This window comes from Macrobrachium nipponense, chromosome 26 (genome assembly GCF_015104395.2).
Source record: "Macrobrachium nipponense isolate FS-2020 chromosome 26, ASM1510439v2, whole genome shotgun sequence".
Classification (NCBI taxonomy): Eukaryota; Metazoa; Arthropoda; class Malacostraca; order Decapoda; family Palaemonidae; genus Macrobrachium; species Macrobrachium nipponense.
In genome coordinates, this window is record NC_087215.1 from 39,943,700 (window position 1) to 39,953,699 (window position 10,000).

General features: G+C 36.2%; 1 protein-coding gene across 3 annotated transcripts in view; it reads left to right on the forward strand.

Moving 5' to 3' along the window:
- LOC135200195 (uncharacterized) overlaps positions 1-10,000 on the forward strand; it is a 252,982-nt gene that overhangs the window by 28,431 nt on the left and 214,551 nt on the right. The window lies entirely within an intron of this gene.

Below are 10,000 nucleotides of genomic sequence, written 5' to 3' on the forward strand. Positions count from 1 at the left end.
GAAGGCTACAGTTCTCAGCAAGTCTTCAACTGTGATGAGACTGGCCTTTTTTGGAAAAAAATACCTTGTCGGACATACATCACGGAGGAAGAGAAGAATACCCTACCCGGGCATAAGCCTATGAAAGACAGGCTTACGCTCGCACTTTGTTCGAAACGCCAGTGGGGATTGCAAGGTGAAGACCCCTACTGGTGTATCCACTCCGAGACTCCTCGAGCCTTCAAGGCCACAAAGTGTTGAAGGAGAAGCTTCCAGTGATGTGGAGGGCTAATGCAAAAGCCTGGGTAACGAGGCTTTTGTTCACAGAGTGGGTAAATCTGTGTTTCGGCCCGACTGTGAAGAGTTTTTTTGCAAGAGAAGCGCCTCCCCCTGAAATGTCTGCTGGTGTTGGACAATGCCCCTCCCCACCCTCCTGGCCTCGAGGAAGATATCCTAGTGGAGTATTCCTTCGTTAAGATTCTTTTTCTTCCGCCCAACACCACCCCTCTCCTCCAGCCCATGGAACAGCAAGTGATAGCGAACTTTAAGAAGCTGTACACGAAACATCTTTTCAAGGGATGTTTTCGACATCACCGATACCACAAACCTCACCTTGCGTCAATTTTGGAAGGAGCATTTCGACCTCGTCATTTGCATCTGACTCATTGACCTAGCTTGGCAGGAGGTTTCGAGGCAAACCTTGAATTCCTCGTGGAGGAAACTTTGGCCTGATGCCGTATCTGCCAGAGACTTCGAGGGATTCGACGTGGGCGAAGCTGGTACTGCAGAGTCAGAAACAGTTGATGATCCCGAAACTGTTTTGGAGCCAGATCTTGATGAGATTGTTGCACTTGGCAAGTCCATGGGCTGGTCGTCGACGAGGACGACATCAACGACCTTCTCGAGGAGCACCAAGAGGAGCTTACGACGGATGACCTGAAGGAGTTGGAAGCCATGCAACTTAACGTCGTTCAAGAGTAGTTCTCTAGCAGCGGCGAGGAAGAGGAGGAGGAGCCTATGACAACGGCAGAAATTAAGGATATTCTAGGCGCTTTTCATAAAGTGCAATTGTTTATCGAAAAAAGACACCCCGAAAAGGCTCACACAGGTCGTATGCTTGCGCAGTTCGATGACGTTTGCTTGAGTCATTTCAGGAACATTGTGAAAAGTAGGCAGAAGCAATCTTCCTTGGATTGATTTTATTTTTTAAAGAGGCCTTCAGCATTAGCAGGAGTAAGCAAAAAGGAAGAACCAAGTGATAAAAAACTGAAAGTTGAAAGCAAAAAGGAAGAACCAAGTGATGAAAAACAGAACGTTGAAAGCGGTGATGAAGTTGAAATTCTGTAAAAAAAAAAAAAAAAAAAAAAAGCCTACGTAAAAGTAAAAAAAAAAAGTTAAAAATAAAAAAAAGAAAAAAAAATGTTTACGTAATTTCTAGATTTTTGTAAGTTAAGTGTTACAGTTTTGTTAAGGTGTTTCGTAAATTTTAGTTTTATGGTGTTCCTTAAATTTTTGTGTGTTTTCGTAAAGTTAAGTGTACGTACGTGCGTACGTTATCTGCCGTTTGTCCTCCTCCTCTGCTGCCACTATCAAAGATAGCCTCACTCGAAAGGTAAGCTTCCACATTTTACGTTACAGTAATAATATTTCTTGTACACTAATATACACTTTATTTACAGGTTTTCGATTTTTATTCTTAATTTAGGTATTGAATGGTCCAAATTGTTGTAGTATTTCATTGTTTATAGGTCAATTTAGCTTTATTATGAATTTAATGGGGTGTTTTGGAGGGCTTGGAACGGATTAGCCATTTTACATGTAAAATGTGTTCCAAGATACGAAAAACTCATTATACGAAGGCTGCCTCGCAACGGATTAATTTCGTATCTCGAGGTACCACTGTGTATATATATATATATATATATATATAATTTATATGAAATTTATATATTCTAATTTTATATATATATATATATATATAGTATTTATATATAACATCTCTATAGTATATATATATATATATATATTTATATTTATATATTTATATATATTCTATATATATATATAATATATATATATATCATATATATATATATATATATATATATATATATATGAGTATATATGATATATATTTATATATATCTCGTCTATAGATATAATTATATATATATAATATATATATATATATATTATTTTTATATATTATATATATATATATATATTATATATTATCTATTAGGGCTTGTGCCTTGTATGATAAGGCGCCCTATGAGGTAATGTTAGACCTAGCGATAATCTTACGCTAAGTCGGTTGGTATTGCACTTCCATCTTCAATGGAGTGTCTGGGGGTTTGTAGATCATTTACGAAGTCGGTATATCTTGTTTGTTATTACGACGATGTGTTAAACTCATGGTGAGGAGGTTCTTGTAGAAACACGAAATGTAAAACTATATGTATTCTTCTGAAGTTTTACATGGTGAAGATCAGATATGATTGTACAAGTCTTCTAATAACGATAGCTTGATCGCTTCTGCCAATGATGATGGCTAATCCTATTCTTCTACATGATAAAGCTTAGGTAAAGAGGTACAGGTCTTCTAATGACGATAGCTAACTCTGTTCTCCTTTGTCTACCATCTCTGTTACAAGTTATGAAGGAACAGACATTAGTTCGAACATATGAACATACATACAAATGACATAGTTTCATACGAACACACAATCAAATGAGGACACGCTACAGATCACGTAGGCCGTTTGAATTATAAGGTCGGGGTAGTTGTCTCAAGCAGGAGCTTGGACTAATGTTTATAAACAATCGAATGACTACAGGTGACGGCATGTTATCTTAGCCTACATACTTATTGTATACGTCATCTTTAGCGTCTCTAGTCTGATCACATTCCTGCAAGCAATCTTTTATATATATGGACTAACATTCCATATTTTTATTATGTAAACACTTACATTAGCTCGGTCAGCTACCAAAACCAGCTACTGAATATTACTCAAACTTGACTTGCATTTGACTTATAGGAGTGTGATACAGACACTATGTGAATATATACAGGGGGTCCTCGAGTTACGATGTTGATCCGTTCTTACGATGCGTCGTAACACGATTTTCAGCGTAAGTCGGAACATTGAAAAATACCACATGATTTAATGTAAATACCTATCAATAACAACGAGAGAACAATTCCTTACCTTTATTAGTTTGATTGGCTTGCACACTGGAGAGGAAGCTGCGGTGCTGGAGAGACTGGGGGAGGTTAGTGAAGAGAAAAAGAACCTCCAGAGTTGCTGGAGATGCTGAGGCAGGTGATTCAATTATTAGACCACTACGCTGCTTAGTTATCACTGTCGCTTTCATAGGAGCAGATCCTTTCACATGTTCAACGATGCGCTCTTATCTTTGATAATGGTAGCAACGGTCGAACGGCTAAGGCCAAGCGAGCGGCCAATGTTTGTTGGCGTTTCTCCCTTCTCAGATCGCTTTATAATGTCCACTTTAATTTCCATGGTGATGGCCTTTCTTTCTTTTCTTCGATGCACTACCATCAGAAGAGTCCGCCTTGCGCTTGGGAGCCATAACAAAGAGCAAAAAGTTACAAAAACGATACAACACGAGGGAGAGAGAGGCAGTGTAACAACCAAAATGGCGTATGGGCGAGGAATGAGCGTAGCGAAGCGACGCCGTCCTCTCCCCCACAAAGCGTATTCTTCCGCCGTGCGCCCGGAACTAGTTCGCGTTTGTTTACGTTGCTTACGACGCTAAACCGCGTAAGACGGAACGACGCAAAATATATTTTATATTTTTTTATGGGGGCGCGTTCGTAACCACGAAACATCGTAAGTCGAGACCAGCGTAACCCGAGGACTTACTGTATATATATATATATTAGTAAATAAAAATTCATGGTGTACATGAATTGATTCAAGTAATAAAATATAAAACAATGATATTGGTAAATAATAGTGATCACGGATATATAATGATACAGTTTTTCACTTCATCTCATAAAAGATACATATGCTACAGAAAATACTAATGTACTCTGATAATTGCATAGAATGAAGATTAACATGATAAAAATCATATTTTAACTGATGAAAAATTTCATATATGAATTGATAAAATTATTAATGTTTATGCTGATTGATTCGTTGATTTTTATGCTAAATGTTATATATCTGATACATTAATCAATATACTAACTCATATAACTGCAGATATTGGTAAGATAAAAGGTAACAGATTGATTATAGGCTACCTGATGCTTAAATATACATATGTGATATGGATTCATATAATTATGATTAATATATGTGCACTTTAAATAGATCCTATTGCGTACACGCAAAGATATATTTAGATTCTGTTATTTATGATCATTTATATAAGAGATTCCTATTGCGTACACGCAAAGATATATTTCGACTCTGTTATTTATGATCATTTATATATAGATTCCTAGTGCGTACACGCAAAAAATATATTTCGATTCTGTTATTTATGATCATTTATATATATAGGATACATGACCGAGGTTATACTACTTCACATTTAACTAGCTTTCGAACCACTTTTCGTCCATTACACAGTTCCAGACAACCACCTATGGCCCAATGAAACGGCCTATTTTCACAGGGTTAAAACAGAAGGGGAAAATTTGCCTGGGCGGGTTCCAACGTTCTATTTTTGCGCTCATACTTATTCTCTGCATCCTAAGCTACACGATTACGTTCGCGATGAATAAAAAAAAACATCCCCAGCACGAGTCCTTCGCCAGCAAAGTAGAGTTGAATATCCTTCGGGTCGTAATTGTCGGAAGTATGTCCCATTCGTAGTCGATTCCGACAGCCGCCAGAGCATTCCGCATTAAAACGAGATTAACGACGAGATACGGTGTCGGTCGAAGAAGTCCATGAAATTCCTTTCACATTGTAGGCGGTTGTTACTTGACTGTAGTCGTCCGCTGCGACCGAACGATTTCTTGAAGTTTTTCGATGTGAAATTCTCGTACTGCAGGATACTGTAACCAGGTTCCATTAATCAGCCTGCAAGTGAAATTATACTTGTCACAAGGGCAAAGTAAATTCAGACGACATCCAAATACAGGGGAGGGGAGAGAGCCATTTAGACCAGACTTAACCACATGAATTCGTTGATATTTTGGAATTCAAAAGAGTCCGCTGTACAAACTTTTTTATCCATGGCATAACAATGAGTGAACCTATCCAGGTCTATGAGGACTGTAAAAATATCCATAATTATAAAAAATAAACAGATATTCAATACGAATCCCAAAGAAAATTCGATATTACTGGTAGTAAGTTTACTAGACAAAGAAGTGGAAAACGGAGCTAATTGTAAGATTGCCAGGCAAACATAAGAGTCAAAGAGAAGATTAATCATGATTCTATGTGCCTAGACAAAAGTTTCATATTCAACTTTTCTCGTGCGCATCCTCTGAGGTTAACTTTTAAAACATTATTAATAGGTAGGAGATGCAACGAAAAAACCCACTATGTAACTAATTTCTAAATAAACTTTGGGTTTTTCAAGAAAATGTGACATTTTCCCATGAATGTTTTTACTTGAATTGTAATAGGCTAATGTTGCAAGTAAATATTTCACATATATATCTTGTTACTTCTAAATGTCTATGAGGTTCAGAAAAATTAATTCATTTTGTTGTTATAGAAATTCTATTTGCTTATTTTGTTATTAATTTTAAAATGATTGCAACTCCTTAGCTAAAGTTGCATTGCGCACACCGATAGACAATTGTACCTAACGTCTGCCTTGTCCTGAGAAGTTCGGGCTAAGCATTCCTTTCTCCAGTCAATCTGTTTTGCAAGCAGAGACGACACACAGATGAAGCCTGTGTAAGCAGATTATTGAGGTTAAAAGGAACAAATGCTGATACGGCAATGATGACGTCGTCACTTGGCAGGAGATTGCTCTCAGCCAGCTAAGAGTTACGTTACTTGCTGTAACAAATACGACTTTAGGATAAATTTTTTGTTTTTTAATACTCGACCCACATGAGAAGAATGTCTGAAAAAAAAACAGTACCAAAATTGAACATTATATTAGTTTCATGTTTGAAAACTGCATTTTTATGTTAAATTAAATATTCCTTATTGAAACTATGAAAAAGGTTTCCATACAAATTCTATATATATTATTAGCCCTGTATAAGATTCATATAGGATTATTTCATAGATAACATTTTCACTTCTAGACTTCCTGATTTAAAATCTTTAAAATTTTTAATTTTATTTTATTTTATTTAATTTTTTATTTATTTATTTATTTATTTATTTTTTTATTAATTTAAAAAAAAAAAATTTTATTTACTATTTTTTTACGTTTTTTATATATATTTGATAAATTAATGGTTGGCTTGATATGTGGAAAAGTGTTCTAGCGGCGTACCGTATAGGGCTACTTGCGGCATCAATTCTATAGATACAAGATATAAATGATAAAGGTATTTAAAACCGCGAGAACCGCTATAATCCAGTTCGGATCCAATATCACGAGTTGTAACTCATAAGACATTGACACTTCCTTTTTAATTATCAGTTATTCTACCAAACCGATTGACTCTGGGTGATAAAATATATTATTGGTTTTTCTTAATGGATAGGAATTCACACAACGTGTTAAGGAGATTATTATTGATTTACACCACCCGAGTCACAGATTATTATGTGTTGAATTCCATGTTTACTGATTTAGCACTCATAAATATTCCTAACGCAACTCCATTGCGGCGTTTTGTTTTTTAGTGCTATTAATTCTATATAACGTGTCAAGGAACTATTAACACTAGGAAGTGTTTATTCCCTCTGTCAGACTCGTAATTCTGTTAATAATTCTACGTATATTCTTTCAAGGATTGATTTGGCACAGGATAGGCCCTTACTGACTGAGGTGTCTTAGTGTGTCCCTTGTTTTCATGACACGTGTTACAATCAGTTTATGTTTGCTTTTTTATATCTGTAAGCATTGTAGGCCAGTAAAAACAGTGATTTGGCTTTCCGTGACATAGGAGGGAACCCTGGATGACGGAATGCAACCAGTTTATGACGATTGGTATGAGAGAGATTATTACTACTACCTGGTCGTTAGTCCTCTGCTGTGTTCTTCGGGGTTTCCTCGTCACAGACCTACATAGAACATTACATTTGATTACATTATTCTGATACACATACTATAAATATACTTTTGCTTTAGGGTTTCTGCTCGAAGTGTTTATTGTTTTTTGCCTAGCCACTGACCCTGTTTCCGTTTCGAAGTGTTTTATTGTTTGGTGTTTATTGTTTTGCTTATCGCTGTTGACACTTGCTTTGTTCAGTTTGTAACAGTTCTGCGCTCCGACCCAGATATTCAATGCTCGCGATCTCTTGGGTTAAGGAATTTTCTTGTTTAGATACGGTTTTAACAATAGGCACGGATGTTTCTATATCTTTTAGTCCAATTAAGGGTTCTTTGCTGTATGGTGCGGGATTGCGGGATAATGCGTCAGCTATGATATTTGCTTTCCCAGGTAGATATCTTATCTTGGCTCCAATAACCTGAATGATCATTTGTCACCGAGTTCCTTTTGGACTGTGATTAAAGCCTTTGAAAAACTCGGTAAAGGACTCATGTTCAGTAAGGACTTTATCAGGATAGCCATAGATTATGAACTTAAAATGTACTAGTGTTAAAGATACCTAGCCCTTCCTTGCCTATTACTGCATATTTACTTTCAGAGGGCTTTAGTTTACGTGAATAAAAAGCTATAGGGAAGAACTGTTTATCATATTACTGAAGTAGTATCCCTCTTACCCTTGGTCTGAGGCGTCTGTTGCAATAAAAACAAAAAAATTCTTTATTTAAATCAGGGATTTTTAAGTTAGGTGAGCTGCATTTTCCGCTTTTAAGATATCGAACGCCTGTTTGATGCTTTTCAGACCATAATAAATCTACGCTCTTCTTCGTAAGATCTGTTAAAGGAGCTGTCATGATTGAAGAGTTACATATTTACATACGATTGTAATATCCACTACAGCGCAAAAGTGCTGTATCCCCCTTTTACGTTAATAAGTACCGGAAAGTTATGAATAGCCGACACCTTACCATGGACTTTAAGACCTTGACTAGACACATAAAACCTAGATAAACATGTTCGGTTTTTTAAAAACTCACATTTAGATATTTTACTTTGAGATTATTTGTCTTTGTCTCTGTAGCACTAGCTCTAAGTTTATGTGAATGTACTTTCTCAAGGTATTAGAAAGGATTACAAGATCATCCATATAGGCATGTAGGTTATCCCTAAAAGTCTCCAAACACTATATTGTAAATTGGGGCGCAACGTAAGCCGGAGCATACGTAAAAATTGATAATGTCCCCTGAGTGTGCTGAAAACGGTGTATGAGGTACAATCACTTAGGTAATGGTATCTGGTAAAAGCATTTAAGTAAGTCCAAGTTGGTGAAAAAAATTTATTCTAACCTAACAGAGATAAGATGTCGTCGGTACATGGCACTGGAACTATCGGGAGTCGTTTCCTTGTTTAAGCGACAGAAATTCTACGCAGATACGCCAAGTCCGATCTTTTATGGCAATGACGTTTTTGAGGGAAAATTATATGGGCTATTTGATTTCCTAATGGCTCCTATTACTAACATATTTCAACTTCGTCATTTATCTCTATTTTGAAATTGCAGTGAGAGTCATACGAAGGTACGTATATAGCTTTATGTTTGTCCTTAGACCGTATTTTGTGTTAAATTACATCCGTTTTTCCCAGAGATCACTCGCTAGTGGAGAAACTTCCTGGTATTCAGGTAGAAGATAAAAAAAAATTCTGCTGAATCACCTCTGCTTGAATGACTTTACGGATATTACTTTAGATAGATTATCAGAGAGATTCATCTACGACTGGTTGGGCGGGATTAAAAATTAGCAACAATAAAAAAATGCGATATTTATAACTTCCGTATCCACGATATGTATACTTTTAGGGCTTTGTTCGCGGAAATCGTTATATTTCAGAGTGTCGGGAAGGATTAAAATTTCATTTCCCAGCAAAGTCTTTTTACACGCACTAAGACATTCGAGGGTGCATGCTTCTCGAGATTTTGCGTGCAAAGTGCGACTGCGGTTGTGGGAGAATTCTGTTGGGTCATTTTTGAACAATGTTACGATTTATGAGGACAAATGTATAGTTCCTTTATATAAGTTATTATTTGATTAACTGTCTCATTTTTTGTTTCAAAACAAGGATTTTAATATGTTTGAAGGTTTATAGGATTTCCCTTTGATAAACACGCCTTATTTTGCAGGATGTAAGTTAATATTTTGTATACCCCTAGATTGAAGTCTTACAATTACACTAGATACAGATCAATGTTTTTTATAACTATAGAGGTATCTGTAAACGCTTGCTTATCCGGACTTCTCATTAGGGAAGTTCGAACAACAGACGGTGAGTCCGTAAATACAGGATATTACGTGTACTAAAGGAATAAACAAGATATTCTAATTTTTACGGCGCGTACAGGTCGGGCTTTATCCACCACAACTTATAATAACTTACGTATTAAAAAAAAACGAAAACCTGCTCTGATTACTTTATACGGTCGTGTGTTTCATAGGAAAAATCCTTTTTAATTCAAAAAGATATCGGTATGTATGAACCAACATCGCTTTTTCCCACTCTGCTAGAGTCGCTTATTGTATGGAATTTGCTATGCTTTGAACACTTCGGCAGTTTTTGACTGACCTTGACCGCTTGACTAGGTGACACAGTCACCGAGTTTGCTTGTTTGATTCTGAACGGGCTACTGTTTCTATTTTTTTTTTTTTTTTTTTTAATAATTAAGATCCTTCTCTTTATTACCATCGGCAACGTATTGTGTGTTTTTAGCATTATGTTGCTGGTTACGTATAAAGCAATGAATGACGAACTATTAGGAACTGAGCGAATTTACTAATAAGACAAGTTATCACT